The 17,604-nt window shown below is 37.6% G+C and overlaps 1 protein-coding gene across 3 annotated transcripts in view; it reads left to right on the forward strand.

Annotated features, from left to right (window-relative positions):
* LOC131434845 (ecdysone-induced protein 74EF) overlaps nt 1-17,604 on the forward strand; it is an 854,531-nt gene that overhangs the window by 174,878 nt on the left and 662,049 nt on the right. For 2 of the 3 annotated variants that reach the window (XM_058602044.1, XM_058602047.1), the window contains exon 2: nt 13,910-13,981. The exons of the other annotated variant lie outside the window; for it this stretch is intronic. The gene's annotated coding sequence lies outside the window, so the exon portion shown is untranslated. The remainder of the gene's footprint in view (nt 1-13,909; nt 13,982-17,604) is intronic. 3 annotated transcript variants of the gene reach the window in all.

The raw sequence follows: 17,604 nt of genomic DNA on the forward strand, positions 1-17,604 counted from the left end.
GTTCCGGAAATACTGGAAATAGTGGTTAAAAACTCTAAAACGAAACTCAATTCTCTCAGAGACGATTTGATCGATTTTCAAAAACTCAAATGAAAGGTCGTATAGTCTCATAGGTTGCTGTTGAATTTCATCTGGATCCGACTTCCCGTTCCGGAACTATAGGGTGAAGAGTGTTTAAAATTCCAAACGCGTCGTTGTGTGGCGATGCAAAATAAAGAAGAATTCTTATTAGCTTGACATAACTGTTTACAAATGGAGAAGGTTATGTTTGTTCATACCCACAGAAAGTCTTTAATTTTATTCAGGTTTGAAAAAAGAAAATTTCTTGACCGAATCTTCTAGTGGTATCTTTGGAAATATAAGTATTAAATTTATTAAAGTTTTCAATATTCTTTGTTCTAAACATTTATTTTTGCAAATATATTTCACATATTTTCCCGAATTGACAAGTTCATATATAGGATGCTTTTCTTATCAGCCAGTAGTCATATGTTCAAACCCCACTCTGGAAGAATTTTTATAGTTCATAACAACAGCCAGGCAATGGTTCTGCTTGCTTAGACTCGTCTGTGAAGGGTTTTGAAACAGAATAATCAAATTCCACAAAAGGAATGTAACACAAAGAATTTTCTTTTTTTTTCAAATAAATCAAGACGGCTCTATCGAAATTACCTTAGTCTTTAAATCTTTTCTCCTGTGTGAACAGTTCCGCTACAATCGTTCTACCTTCAAACCTACTTACCTTCATTAAATTTACCTTAAATTCGAAACACTTCAAAGCCAAGTGCGTTCGGTCGATGAAGTCAGTGTCTTGGTCATTACGGATTCTAACATCTAACTCGCTCTACTATAGATAGATAGATAGATATACGTTCGGTGTGCCTTTTGTTGTTGTTGTTGTTATTGTTATTGCAATTGACACCGCTTAGACAAGTCGCCAGTCGCTCGCTTACTACGTCGAAACACTTGAGTTGTGCCGGCCTGACCCGGCACTAGTCTGCTGTATCCTTGGCGAAAAATTATTGTTTACTTCGATCGGCTGCACGATCGAGTCTATTTACTTCCTGAAACGGTACCAACACTACCTCACTTCTACTACTACCGAGCGCACGTCGCTGCTGTCGACGGTTTGCCATGACAACGTTGCTGCTAATATAGTTAGAAACTGTAGTTTTTTATTGCTCTCCCACCGATTTGACCATGCGCTTTCATAACTCGAAAAACCGGCTGCTGGCAGATCGATCAATTGTCTTGTCTTTCGTGGAAGTTTCCTAGACATGCGTCGTCGCTTCCATTGGAGGATTCCACCCTTCCCCTGATCGGTCATTATTGTGCATTATTAGTGCACTAGGTACGGCGCGTCGCCTCCGTTCGGTTTTTTTTCTATAGTCTACGACGCTGAATTTCTGATCACTCGCGCGTCAATTCCTGCAAAATGTTGCGGCACCGACGCGACAGACGGCGATCGTGGTGAATAAGTGTGTGTGTGTGTGTGTGTGTGTGTGTGTGTGTGTGTGTGGAGTGGTTGGATGCGACGCGTTTCACGCCTGCCTTGATTCGCGGGGACACGCGGTGATATTTGCATTCGCGTTTTTCTTTTTTGTTTCGCTAAACATTGATTTTCAACAGATCGTATGGGAATTGTATGCTTCGGAACGTCAGTTAGTTGCCCTAAATGTAGATTATACTTAAATCACATTTTATAAAATTCGAACTTTGAAACGAACTCACGGCTTTCGTTTTACATCCAAATCAATTAATAAATTGTTATCTCTAGATTAGTTATTTTCTTAATAACAGATCTTAACCCAAAATTTGAATGAATGCTTCAGTGAATGATCGGAACGGACTAAATATCGTATAGTACATTTATAAATAGTTGCCAACATTGCCAATTTTAGTTTTCAACGCCAACTGCTACTTGCCAAACCGATGCAGGCCAAAACGCATCAACCTTCTACAGAACCTTGTAGTATGAAGATCTCTATTCGCTAGATTTGTTTACTACCTAAAAGTTAGTTGGTGGACTAAATTCCCAAATGAATTTGAATCAAATTTCCGCCGTGAGACTCTAACTTATTACGAACACTTTTGTTCCTAGAAAATGATGTCATTCAAAACAATTCTAGAACTGCCATTTCACTTAATCTAACAGAAAAAAACATAAACGATAGTACCCCGAGAACATAGTCCGATCCCGCCTACCAGAAACACTTGCAAGGACTCGTTAACTGATTACGCTGAATCAAACAAGTTTTCTCATGCAACAATAGCAGTTCAACGCCAGGGACACCGAACGGCACCGCAAGTAATAGATCGGATGAGTGTCGCCCTGTTACGGCTGCTCCTGCTGTCACTGTCTTGTGCGCCGGATCGTCAAGTGGTTGAACGTCTGATGCAGTCGAAAGTGCTGACGAATGTCGTGACGATTGGTTGGTAAAGAGGGGCGTAGCGAGGCTGGGGGGGGGATAATAAATACCGCACCAGAATTAGATCTTAGCAGGCATGGCTGGCGATAGGAAAACAAAGACCGCCATTGGCATGACTAATGGTTGGGTGTGGTGGTTGATTGGTGTAGAAACTGTGCGAAACTGTCATTCGACGGAACGTTTGACTATAAATAAATCAAACCTTACTGAGCGATAGTCGTATGTGGCGAGTACTGAAGATTAGAGAAAGTAAGATATCGGTACGCATCATCGACCGATAGATACACTGTACATGGGTCAGGATCACACATCGAATCTATGAAATCACCGGACAAAATCGAAACCTACAAGAAAAATGAGCGTCGTCACGTCACTGACAACTCAAGGCTGACTGACGCAATATTTCTCGAGAATCGCAACAACACAACTTTCACCAGCCTTTCGTTGGAAAACATTCCGTTGGCAGTCGTTCTCAGCAGTGACAATAACAACGTAACGTAAAATCATGCTCCCAACCCATCATCCGCGACTCCAACGTTTTTCCATAATGAATAGGACTTCTGACTAAATGATTGAAGCTGGTCTGATGTGACGTTCGAATCGAAGCCCGTTGAAATAATTTGCAACCGTAACCGTAGGCAACGGCGGTTTATTTATTCGAGAATGTTTTTTTTCTTTCTATTCTATGGTGAAGTTCTACTATCGAAGTAGCCATTGGAAAGTGATGAAACGGAACATGGATTTCACTCGAAGAGAGAGAAAAAAAGTAAATATTTTTTCTTCCAATTCCCATCAAACGTGATTGTCCTGTCATGACTCGACCGCTGCTTAATTGACAAGCTAATAACTATGCACTGACATTCTATTACGGTGATTGACGGAATGGCGTGTGTGTGTGTTTGAGGTTGGTTGAGGTTCAGTGTCGTCTAGCACATTAGGAACATGATCGGACAGTGCCCGTAGCTTTGTACAGGATAAACCGGTTTGGCACGCGTGGTTGGTGCATTTAATTTCAATGTTATTCCGGATAGACTTATGATAGGTAATAAATTCACTTGTTTTAGTTGAACCCGATAAGAGCAAATTCAGCAGCTGCCAGATTCATATGGGTGGTCTATAATATAACTGAAACTGAAACAAACGTATCCCCAGCAAGCCGTTTTAGTTTTATTTATTCGAACAGTTCTACTGTCAAATTTAAAACTGGTAGGGTAACAGAGCTATTTTGGCCCACTTTGTAAAATTATCCACCAAATGTTGCAATATTTTTGAAAAACCCTTCCGCAATAGGTAGTTTAATGTGATTAGCTTCAAATTGATGCAGCATGAGTTACTTAACATCGATTAAGTCCATAAAGTTTATAAGGTGGGCCAAAATATATGAAGTGGCCAAAATACCTCTGTTACCCTATACGCTGCCGTTCTATTTTTTTCTATATTTGAAACTCAGATAAAACGCAGCTGGAGCTGCCAGTGTATTTTGTTATAATTTCTAGATTTAAATTTTAAAACTGACATAAATTATGCATCTAGAACTAGAACACTCCCGAACATGCCCTAAGGCTTTGATCGCACAAACAAACATACGCAGCAATCAGTTTTTTTCATTAGACGCATGAATGTGTAAAAACCTCACTCCTCAACAAGAATAATTTGGCACTTTTCTCGGATTATTTGAAGATTTGTTCTTAGTATTCATCTAGTTATTTGCGGAAGTTGCATTTGGAACAAATTGGATAGGGCTAAGATCTGTAAAACCCGTCATTGTGTGCCCTTTTTAAGCTTGTGAAATAGGTCGAGTGATCTCTGAGACAATCGAGTGCACTTTTTTCATTGTTTTTTATTTTTTTATTTATTTATTTATTTATTTATTTATTTTCCATCTGACCTATGTTGGTCTTCATGAAATAGTGTATGGATGGGAAAAGCCCATTTGAAAATCAGCAATCTTCAAATGCGCAACCCATCATACATAAATACATTTTCACAATTTTAAATAAACAATAACTAATTAAATAACATATACGTGTTTTAAAATTCGTTAGGTCTAAAAAGTTTATCATCTATTGAAGTCTCTTAAGCCTATTTTTGGAAACGGTACTAGACACGGAGAAATCAAAATGGTCATACACACTATTAAATACATAACACATTGCCCTGATCGGTTCATTCTGACCATACTCTGTACGTTGAAAATCGAGCCTCAAGAAATTCCACGCTCTAAGGCTTCTCGGAGGAACATTGATATGTATTTGAGAGAGAATCTCCGGAGCATCGATTTGTCCACTTAGTAATTTTGCTATAAATACCGCTCTGAATATGGTCCTTCGTTTGGCTAGTGTGTCCATACCGAGCAAACAACAGCGATCGGTATAAGTTGGCAGTTCTAACGGATTACGCCAAGGCAGAGATCTAAGAGCAAATCGGAGAAATCGTGCTTGTACTGCTTCGATTCTATTGATCCAGACGCTCACGTATGGGCTCCAAATATGTACTGATGGTTCGAGGACAGACCGAACTAGCGAATAATATAATGCTCGCAAGCAGTACGGATCGTTAAACTCTTTGGCGACCCTTACAATGAAACCAAGATTTCTATTTGCCTGAGCTATTATATGAGCGTAATGATGTCTAAATGAAAGTTGGGAATCAAGATGCACGCCGAGATCTTTAAAGACTGATACTCTCTCAAGTGTTTCACCAGAGATGCTGTAGTTCCAAAGTATTGGGCTTTTCTTACGTGTAAAAAAAAATACCGAGCATTTAGACACACTTATAGTCAAGAGGTTGAGATTGCACCAATTACAGAAATTGTTTAAGTACCGCTGAAGTTCCTCGCAATCTGCTGTTGATCGTACCACAAGAAATAATTTCAAATCATCCCCATACATAAGTCTGTATCCTGGTGGTACGACGAGAGGAACGTCATTGAAAAATTGCAAAAATAGTTATGGAGGTTGCTTCCTTGAGGAACACCCGACATATTGATGAAGTTGTATGACTCAACGTTTCCAAGCTTTACAGACAGAACTCGGCCTAAGAGGTATGATTTAAGCCACGCAGAGAAGTTTGATGATACTCCTAAACGCTCAATTTTTGCTAGTAATAGTGTATGATCTACACGATCAAACGCTGCTTTGAGGTCCGTGTATATTGTGTCTACTTGAGATCCAGTTTCCATATTTTTAATACAATAAGAACAGAATTGTGTCAGATTGGTGATAGTCGATCTGTTTGGGAAAAAAAACCATGCTGGTCCTTCGAGATATACGACTTTGTTTCACGAAATAGGACGCCTTTGTAACATCTTGTTTGTCTCCTTTTTTGAAGACAGGAAACATGAATGATTTTTTCCAGTTCAAAAGAAATCGTGACTGCGATGATAGGTTGAAAATTATTCTCAGAGGTGCACACTATACCCTTGAAAATCTTTTCAGGATTATGGATGGAATCCCATCTGGCCCTGCCGATGTAAAGGATTTCAACTTGTTAATTGCCACCATAATATCCTCATCAGAAAAACGAATATTGTCGACATGTACGTATAACACCTCGGGGTACGTTTTGTAGGCAACATTCAACCTGAGTAGAGTTAGCCGAATCGGAGTTGAACACGCTCGAGAAGTGTTTTGCAAATAGATTACATAAGTCACTTATGGTGTTTGAATTTTCGTTTTCAAGGAACATACAGGAATGAAGTCCATTCTCTTTGCGTTTACCATTAACAAAAGACCAAAATTGCTTTGGATTCCGTTTTAAATTTGTCTGAGTTCGTTCCACGTGCACCATTTTCCCCATTACCCCGGAACCAGTAATCGGATCCCGATTAAATTCAATAGTAGGCTATGGGACTGTAGGACCTTTTATTCAATCGAAGTTCAAGAAAACCACCTAAGCGGTCTTTATGTGTCAAACATTGGGTGATTTACTACCCAGTTTCAAATATATATTTTTTTAATATATTACATCGCACAGACTCTTACGTACTAATTCTTAATCTAAACACATTTTTAGACACATTAAAATCAAAATTGTCATAAACATCATTGAATAAACGGCAACAAATATCCAGTGGGTTGTTTTGTCCATATTGGGCACGGTGAGTCGTAAATCGAAAGAGTTCCATACGACGGGTTCGTCTCAGTGGAGCATGAAATTGTAATTTCTCCAGCAGTTCTGCGCAGTCAATGGTGTTGCTTAATATATCGAAAATTAGAAGATGCTGCATGGTTTTTCTTCTGCTTTCCAGTGTTAGCAGTTGGATAAGTCGACAACGATCTTCGTAGGAAGGAAGATGAACTGGATCGGTCCAAGGTAACAGACGTAAAGCGTAGCGTATAAAACACCTTTGCACGCTCAAAATTCTCTTGATGTGTATGCTGTGATACGGTGACCATACTGGTGCGGCATATTCTAAGATGCTGCGGACGACTGAACAATACAGAGTTTTTAGACAGTACACATCTTCGAAGGCGTGTGTATTTCGACGAATAAAACCCAGTATCGAGAAAGCCTTAGCGGCGGTTAGTGCAATGTGCTCCGAAAATCTCAATTTACAATCCAAATAAACGCCGAGATCCTTTATAACGGAAACTCGTTCGATGGTCAGAGATGAGATTTCATAGTCGAAAGCAATCGAAGAACGCAAACGAGAGAAAGTTACGACGTTACATTTCCGGTAGTTAACCTCCATACCACCCAAGTAGCAATTCGCAACTAGTTCTGATACGACAAAGTCCAAACTATGTTGAAACAAGAGCACGAATATGTTTTTTATGTTAAACTGGTTAAAACATGGTGACAGCAATGTTTCATCATAACATAACTAGTTACGAAATAGTTATTTAGGTTTCCAATCATAACATCTTCGTGTCATATTGAATTAAATATAATTTATAAGCTATCGTTACTTAATCCAAACATATTTTTAATCACAACAATGCTTCTAGCCACTAGTTGAAAATTAGCTTAATTTGACGTCAATAGTAGCAACCCGTAACTAGTTTTGATACCACTTAACCCAACTGTGTTGCAACAAGAGCACGAACATGTTTTTATGTTATACTGGTTAAAACAAGGTGACAGCAGTGTTTCTTTATAACGTAAACATTGAACTAACTATCGTTTGTAAGTTATCGTTACTTGATTCTAACATATCTTTAATCACAGCTATGCTTTTAGCTACTAGTTGAAAAAAGGTTTATTTTCCGTTGCGAAACCATTATAAATACGTAAGCGTATATGTAAATCGTTACTGTGAATTGATGTAGTAATAACTTAGATATTATAAGATTATAACATATAATTTCTTCATTGATTCAGATAGTTATCGGTAGGTTTTCCCAACGTTATGATAACGAAAATGCAAACAAAACAACCTTTGTTGGCTTGAATATGGCGAACACAATATGGAGTCTCAAGAAGTGTATGAAACATAAATAAAACCAGGATATTACTTGTTTCAAAACTACTTTTTGCCGAAAATAGTGAAAGGCAGAATAGTCATTTTTGTTCTATGCACTGTCATAAACACGAAAAAATAATATAGGGATTGAACATCGATTGTGATAATATTATAATTCTCATGATATATGAATTTAAAATGATGAGAAATCACTCTACTTGGAATAATTTTGAGCATTCTGACCATAGGGTTATTTTGTTGTTTATTTTGTATATCTTTATAAACAGATTTTGATTGAAGGCGCATAAAAAACAGTTAAGTAAAATTGAATTCCGCTCGACAGTTTTTGGATCGTTGTGAAATTTGTACCTTGTATCAAGTTTGTGATTTAAAGTACTCTTCTGCTTTTTTATTGATGATAGAAAAGTATTCTGGATTTATTCAATGTTTATAATGTCGATGGTGACTAAGTTTCAACTAGTTTACTTGAGAACAAGTTATTTTCAAGTTATGAAAAGATAAGTTATTTCAGTATGGCATTACAACGTAACGACAACTTATTTTTAGCCGACTTAATAACTAGTAGAAACTGCGCTTTTTGAGTCATGCAAGTGGTTAGATGTTAGTAACAATCACTCAAATATCTGGTTGCAAACTAGTCACAAACACGCTAGCGTAACAAAAATTGTTACTTGGGCATTCATGTTGCACCAGGCAATGAGTGAGTCGATGTCAGATTGAAGGACGTAACAATCCAAATTAGATTCTATACAGCGAAATATCTTCAAATCATTTGCATACAGCAATTTAGGAGATTTTATTACTTTGCAGAGGTCGTTGATAAATAGAACAAAAAGCAGGTGAACCAAGATGGCTTCCTTGAGGAACACCTGAAGATATTTCGAAAAGAGAAGATATTGTATGTCCGATACGCACGAAAGCACTCGACCACAAAACGGTGAGGGACTCTGTCGAAAGCTTTGGACAAGTCCAAGTAAATAGCGTCGACTTGTCGTCGATTATCCATGTGATCGATCAAATTAGAAACGTATCACATAAGATTTGTTGTAGTCGAACGTTTTCTTACAAACCAGAGTTGTTCTTCAGCAATTATGGGATGCACTGACTCATGCTTTCGAGTATTTTTGGTAGGCAGCTGAGAATTGAAATCGATCGGTAATTACTTACATCGTGAATGTTACCATTTTTGTGAATTTGTGAATGAAAATAAGGGAACGAACCGAAACTGGGTAGAAACTTGCCCAGTTTGAGTTCGGAAATCGAGCATGATTTATTTTTCGGATTGCTTAGAAAAAAGCGAAATGTTGCGAGAATAGCTGGAACAATTTATTAAAATATTTAAGTATATTTTAATTTCACCAGCTGTTCACTCGGCTTTGCAATATACGTTGCAATCAGTGCACCGAGGTGTCCTATGTGTTAACATTGTCGGGAGGAACTCCTCTTCGAGAAAATCATGGAATATTGCTAGAACTTACTTAAACTGGACGAGCATGCCAGTCAAGCACAAATTCTGCTGATTTTCAAAATATCGTTCTGTTGCTTCCAAGAAGCATTTAAAAATGTTCAACCGCTTATCAGTACTATTTTACCCATTTATTTCGTTGACCAGCAATATGGATGTGGGAAGTATTTCACTCAGTTTTACATGTCAAAAAGTATTCAACTTATGACACCACGTATTGAAATCAAAAATAGATATTTGGGGTGCTGCTAGATGAGTATTTTATTTTTTCACGGTTTATAGAACTATTTTTTTTTATTTAGGGACTTCTTCAAACTATGTCATTTAAGGGGCTGGGGTCTACTAGAAGATTTTTGATAGTACCTATTATCTTTCTCCGGACAGTTCCAGCCTAGATGCCGCGTGGAATCCGGCAGAAAAAAAATTAGCCAAGAATAGATCCACTGGGTTTCTGCTTCCATGTCGTAAAAGGCGACAATTGCTGTTTTCAGTTATCAGATATTTTCAACGTTTCGGTTTACTGATTACTTATTTTAACTTATCAATTTCCGGCTAGCTTCGGAGTATTTGGTATTATTTTTATTATTTTTACGTTTCGTCTTTGACTCATCAGTGCAGAGCAGTTCAAATTGAACTGCTTAGTGCTAAACTCGGCTAACAGAGATAACATATTTGTTAATAACAGAGATAACGCATTTGTTTGACAAATTAATAATTTTTTCTCGGTAGCCGGCTGCCCAGATCAACCAATAAAACCAATTAATAATTTTAATTAATAATTAAAATAATAATGATGTGATGTGATGTGATGTGATGCGAAGTGAAGCCACCATCAGTTCAAGGACTTGCCAGTGGATGCGGGTAGACTTACAGTAGCCCCGATATGACTCATCCATTCACCTTCTTACTATAGCTGTTACCGAAAATCGAACAAAAAAGCGGATATGTAAGTAGAGTCACTTACTCGTATTCCGCGGGAATAAAATATGCTCTTCCAACCATAATATCCAGTGCATGGATGATGCATATCGCTATACATGCTTGAACCCGCCTGATGGTTTGTTTGAGAAGGGCGCGTCAGACTCATTTCAAACCTTCAAAAGGAAACAAGTTTCCTTCAAGTGACTTGGGCTGGCTATCCACAATCCCTCGTCCAGTCATCAATTCGTCCGATGCCCTGATGCTCCCTACCCTTTACGCCCCCGTGAAAAATGTTTTATATTGGAAAATACAATGGAACATAGTGTAATGAAATTAATATAACATGAAAAGATTTAATAGATTACAAAATAATACAATATAACATAATATAATATAATATATCTTAATTTAATGCAATATAATACAATGTCATACAATATAATATGATATATCATAAAACAATATATAAAATAACATTTAATGTAGAGTGTCAGTTATGCTCTTCTATCTTCGCAATACTGCAGGAAGTAGAATATTTCTCTTCTAATAACAATGATAATATCCACATCTATAAAAATAATATATGTTATTATTATTGATGACAAAATAATAATAATAACAATAAATATAATAATGAAAATAATAATGAAAAAACAATATAATATAGTACAATGGAATATATAATAAATAATAGAATGAATAAAATGATATGTTGCGATATGCTATGATATTATATTACTTGAATTTAAATGTCATTTCTCATCCTCTCATTTTGCCATCAACGCATTCCATCGACCAATTGTCACCACAGACACACGTGTAGGCATGAAACAGGAACCAGTGAGGACCAAGCTCACCTTGTGACGACCTTGATATTTAGTTAAAAGTTACTTTAAAAATGATAACTTATAAGAAAAACAAATTTATATTTTGCGCAGAGGTACGTAGTACTACTCATAATAAACCCTATAATATAATATAATATAATAAAATATAATATAATATAATACAATATAATATGATATAATGCAATGCAGTATAATACCATACAACATAGTATATAATAACATAAAATAGTGTAAGACAATAATATATGAAATAATATGCTATGATACAATATAACAACTAATGTCGCAGTGTAAGTTACGTTCTTCTAACAATAATAATAATAAAAGCAATAATAATAATAATAATAATAATAATAATAATAATAATAATAATAATAATAATAAAAATAATAATAACACATGATGTTATAAACAACAGAATTATATGTTGTAATATATTATGATAAACACTGCACTTTAGGATGGGCTTCAACCTACAAGCCATTTCGCACCCTCTCATTCTGCTACTAACGCAGAAGACGATAGCACCCAGTCGACGCCGTTCTATTGACCAAATGTCATCATAGACGCTCGAGGAGGCATGAGATAGGGACTTGTGAGGACTTAGTTATCTCACCATTTGACGACTAATTAATAATTAAAATAATAATACGCAAAAAAAAATCTAGTCGCGTGTGAAATCTGTTGACCTTTGTTTGTTGATTTACAATAATTTTATAAAAATTTTTAGAATATGTCATTACAATGAATCAATTAAGGAGTGTATCGAAGTAGTTAGCAACATTGATTATTGAATAAAAAAGAGAAAAAAACACATATTTTATATCCGGGCAGTTCGGTGGATTGATGTCCTTTTCTACGAATTGTACATTAGTTTTTGACAACCACTGTAGAACGAAGTTGGCGTAGTGGGCTGAAGCCAAATCCAGCCAGAAGAGAGGAGGAGCGTTATGCTTTCTGTACAGTGGCAGCATTTTTTTCTTCAAACATTCTTCCTCGTACACCTTGGCGTTAATTGTGCCCTTCGTGAAGAAAATCGACGACTGCAAACCACAGGTACAAATTGCTTGCCAGATTAACATCTTTTGCCCAAACTTTTCCATCGTCACCGTGGTGTCAGCGTCGTCCAGGTCCTGGTACACCGATTTCGTATAATATTGTGGTCCGGGCAGAGCTCGAAAGTCTTCCTTGGCGTAGGTTTCGTCGTCGATCAGGATGCATCCGTCTTTAATCCGGAATCCGGTTATACAGTTTTCGCGCTCTTGTTTTGGCCTGAAATTGTTGTACCAGGGACTTTTTCGGCACCTTCTGTTTCAGGGAGTTCCGAACTTTGATCCGTTTGCCATTTTTCAATTCATACTGACCAAATTTGCACAAGAATGTGGGCTTCAAGTTGAGAATTGAATTAAAATTATTTCAAAACAAATATTAAAGAGACGTTTTTGACATGATAAATCATCAGATTACAATTTCCAAGCTAAGTAGACTTGATTTCACTGGCTCTTTTCTGAGCTGGCTTAGCTCATACCTAACAGGCCGCAAAAATCGGTAACTGCTTCACATCGGCATTTACTGTCTACTCCGGAGTTCCACAGGGTAGTCATCTAGGACTATTCATATTTTTGCTCTATGTAAATGATTTGAATATTTTGCTTAAATGCAGGAAATTATCCTTTGCTGACGATTTCAAACTCTTCCAACTTATCAAAATTATCAATGATGCTTTGTTCCTGCAGTCACAATTAGACATCTTTACAAATTGGTGCAGAGAATGACTATAAACGTTTCGAAATACTCAATTATGTCGTTCAAAGTAGCTAAATTTGAATATTCTATCTCACAAACCGTTATTAAAAGAGTACGCAGCTGTTGTTTGGTTATCAATTATTATCAAAATGATATTCAGCGTGTAGAAGCCATTCAACATAAATTCATTCGTTTCGCGCTACGTACACTTTCTTAGAGAAAGATCCTTCAAATCTTCCGACTTACCCGGCTCGTTGCAAGCTCATAGGACTCGATCTATTGTCTATTTTGTAGAGACGTGTTAAAGACAACTTTCATCGCAGATCTGCTCCAATCTCGAATCGATTGTTCTAAACTGTTACGCTCACTAGACTTCACCATTCGTTGTCGGGTTCTTCGAACTCATACTTTGATCCGTCTTCCTTCCGCTAGAACCAATTACGTCACAACGAGGCTTTCGCTGCTCAAATGAACTTGATTTTCACTTAACTCATAACAGATTAGAATGATTCTGTATGAAACAGTAACTAATTCAATTTAAGGATATGTATCAATTAGATAATTCTTATATGTTGGTACAAAAGATGAGAGGTTTTATGCCTACTGGAGAGAGAGAGAGAGAGAGAGAGAGAGAGAGTTAAAAATTTAGTGATGCTTGCTTCAGTGGGCTTTTCCCTGCTCAAAACAAACAAGTAAACCTGAAAGGAACACGGAAAGTTTTATGGAGCAAGATAATAAACCTTTTTATTTCCTCCTCATACGACCTTGTCACACCCTAATGTACATACATTACTTCCGAAATAATGTTTGGTTCTGTTTCAGTGTCTGATTTGGTTGCATCGTGGAAATCTATCATAACTGTTTTTAAGTTCTAATAAATCTTAACAATACTTTTACCACCGTAAGGTGATAATTTTCCAAACGATCTTCCGGCAAAACACTACCAAAACAAACCACCAATAAGCAGTGCCTACAGCTATTAAGTGAATCGAGCTTAGAGTAACTTCTATTACTCCAGTCGATATTTTGACAAGAACTCTGCTTAATAAAATTAAATTTCTTTTATTTTTTTCAGCTTGCTAAGTATTCCGGTAATGGAAGCTAAAGAACGGATACTGAAACCTTAAATGGCCTACAACTGCTCAAGGTGAGTCGCAAGCCGACAAATAAAACGAATCACTATAAAAATAATCAACGACAACGATTCCGTCTAATAATTCCACCAACTTGGTACTATCGAAAAGTATCCAATTCGATCAACTTAGATAGCCGCAAATACATGAATTTTAACGATCACAGACCAAACCCAATTCACGGCTATAAATAGTAGTAACTTTGGCTGAACGAATCAGGATTCGTTGAAAGGTCAACACAATAAACAGTTTGTTGTCGCGGTAGCAGCCGGTTGTGCGTTTTCTCAACTGAAACTGCATTGAAGGCCAACATCTCTGGCGGTGGCGGTGTGTGTGTGAGAGAGAGGCGAGAGGAAAACTACAAAAGCATGCAAAAAATGGCAAAGTCAAGGTGATGGACCCACCACCTCTGGCCCGATGAATCGGGAAAATCGAAGCAATTTAAGCTTTCACTGAGCGACTTGATGCCGTAGGAAAATAGAAAAGAGAATTTATCATATTCAATTTAGTTACTGATTCATAAGCTTGTAATTATTTTTTTCAACCAGAAAAACCGCTGATTTTTTTCACTTATAAAACAATCCATATCTCATGGAGTTGTAAAATACCATTCAATTTAATTGCCACGAAAATTTCAATAGCTCGAACTATTCTCTGAACTTTCTTTGCGTTTTGTCAAATTGGACCCTACTTGTGTTGATTGTATTGAAGCGTCATATCTAAGGATTGTATCGAAAATAAGCTATCCACAATTTTTTTTTCATATTAACGGTATTTGATCAAACTAAAAATTGATCCTTTATTGTACGAGGTTAAACTTGAGCATACTGAAAACCGGACGAAATTTAAGTTGTTTCTTCACGAATTTTCGAACGTTTGATCGAACGCTCTTCATCAAGTTCCGGACAAATTTTTTTGAACTCCTGCATGTTCCCAGCTGCCTTACCAGTCTTCTTGAAGACCCTCTTCACGATTGCCCAGTAACGTTCGAAGCTGAGGGCAATTTTTTGGATTGATATTTTCCTCAACGAAATTTATACCCTTTTCCTCAAGCCAATTGAGAGTGGTTTTGGAATAGTGAGCCGACGCTAAATCCGGCCAAAACAGTGGGGGAGTACTTAGCTTCTTATATAAAGGCAACAATCTCTTCTGGAGACACTCAGATCGATAGTTTCCTGCATTTACAGCTCCGGTAGTGTGAACAATGGTTGACTTTAATCCACAGGAACATATTGCTTGCCATACCAGTACCTTTCGACCGAATTTCTCCACTTGAATCGAACTGTCCGCATCGCTCACATCCTCCCCAAAGACGACAGTAAAGTATTGTGGACCTGGAAGGGTTTTTGAGTCCTCCTTTACATAAGTCTCATCGTCCAACAAAACGCATGCATCCGGACACTGCAAAAGACGCGAATACAATTTTCGGGCCCTTGTTACTGCTCGCTTCTTCTGTTCTACACTTTCTTTTCGAGATTTTCTGCTTCTTGTCGGTCTTCAGGTGATTTCGCCTCTTGATACGCTGGACCATTCCGACTAAGTGATAATCGGAAGGATTTTTTATTGGGTAGATGATCCTGGACTGGACACTGGACAAATCGACTCAAACTGGAACTGTTTCTGTAGATGAGATAATGCTCTGTGTATTTTTAAAACTGAAGAGTGCCATATACCTTGAATTAGTCACAAAGTTCGAATTATACTGATATGAAACTAGGCATCAGTACGAGAATTTTCATCTCGAAAACGCTTGGCTACATGAATCGCCTATTGGCTAAAACCATGGTGTTTCGTGCAGTCGGTAATGGCATTTCACTAGAGTGATACACCATCGTGTAAGTTTCATTTCAACACTGTGGGTGCTACCGACGAACATCGCACTAAAAAAAAAGCGCACTACTTCTTCTAAGTGTCGAATTGACAGAATTTGAGTGTGTGCTTGTGGTTAAAAAAGCTGGTGCGAGTGAAACGCTCCCAAACGCTCTCGCCCAAATACACCCAAGTGACCACTGATGCGTGCTAGTGAGCGAACACTTCTGTGATTTAATTTTTAAATTTATAGAAGGTAGCGCTGGCTTTGCTATGAGAATCTTTTTTGCAGCAATGAAAAACTAAATTCCAACGATAAATTGTATTTTTGCTGAATATGCGTACCGCACGCTTCTCTTATGCGAGCCGTACACCAGAGTGCTCACTTTGGTGAAAATATCTGCGTTCACCTCAGACAATTTGAGTACTCTGCTCAAGCAATTTGGTTCGATCCAGTTCTATAGAGATGAACGAAAATAAACACGCGCTCTCATGATGCGCGTACACTTATGTATATACATAACTGTGAAAGAGAAGAGCTCTCGTTGCCCACTTAGAAAAAAACGTTCAACGGTGGTCCTTCATTGGTCCAATATGTTGGATCATTGGTCCAATGAAAGTCCAATCAATCGTTCAACGGGAGGCCAACACGGGACCATCGTTGGCCGATATTGAAACGAACCGTTGGACCGAATGTCATTTTTTTCGTTCAACAAACCCGGTAGACAGGCATTTTTAACATGTTGAGTTGGAGCCCCGTTGGACTAGTTTTACTGCAGAATTTCTGAAGTTTTTTCCATTTATTTGTTTAAACTAACAATACATCCTTGCACAATACTTCTACTTCACGTAGAATAACAACAAATATTCTTTCTATGTAAAGGTAACACATTTTCACACTATTTTTGCAAGACAAAAAACAACAACAAACCATTCCAGCAAATTGAACGAATATTTCGTGCAACATGTCGTTAAACAAGCGCTCAAAAACCAACAAAAATGAACGGCCTGCTGAGAGGGTGATTTCGTCAGTACAAGCGAAGAAAATAACACTTGCTCTTCGTCACACAGAGGAGATGGACATCTCTGCGTGCAGTTAGTCAAAAGTTATTCTAGCTGGAAGTCGAGAGGAGAGAAAAAAAATCTGTACACCCTCTTTGATAGTCCAACGCAATATAAATCACAAAAACTTTGAAAATCGCCAAATCAACTGTGTATGATGTGCTCAAACGTTTCAGGGAGCGAAAGAGCATGGATCGAGTGTCTCAAGGCAAGCGTCGTAGTGGGACATATGACCGCAAACTGAACCAGTAGGTGTTGAGAACCGTCAGAGCAAACCCTGGACTATCAGATAATGAAATCGCACTAAAAACTACGCTGCTACTCGCAGTACTGTTCGAAGAATTCATTTGCGAGCAGGATATCGTTCTTATCGAGCAAAGTTTGAAGCAAAGTTTCGTCCGCAAAATTCGAGTTCGGAAATTATACCAGCTTCCTGGCCAAAATTTCTACATGGCGACAGCATGAGGAAATGTTCCTGCGACGTTCAAGTTTGCTATTATGGACAAATTTGCTAGAAAACTGATGATTTGGCAAGGGATACGCAGCTGCGAAGCAAAGACTAAACTGTTCGTGACGAATAAGACGATGGACTTGGAGCTGTACAAGGAAGAATGTCATTCAAAAAACTACTGCACCATTTTTTTTCAAATTTTGCCCACTCTTTCGACATATAAAAAACCAGACCCCAACATTTTCCTTTTTGTTGTTCGTTACTTTGGGGAGATTTAACAGCTACAAAATGGTGGATTTTTTCGTGAAAAATCGT

This window comes from Malaya genurostris, chromosome 3 (assembly GCF_030247185.1).
Source record: "Malaya genurostris strain Urasoe2022 chromosome 3, Malgen_1.1, whole genome shotgun sequence".
Lineage (NCBI taxonomy): Eukaryota > Metazoa > Arthropoda > Insecta > Diptera > Culicidae > Malaya > Malaya genurostris.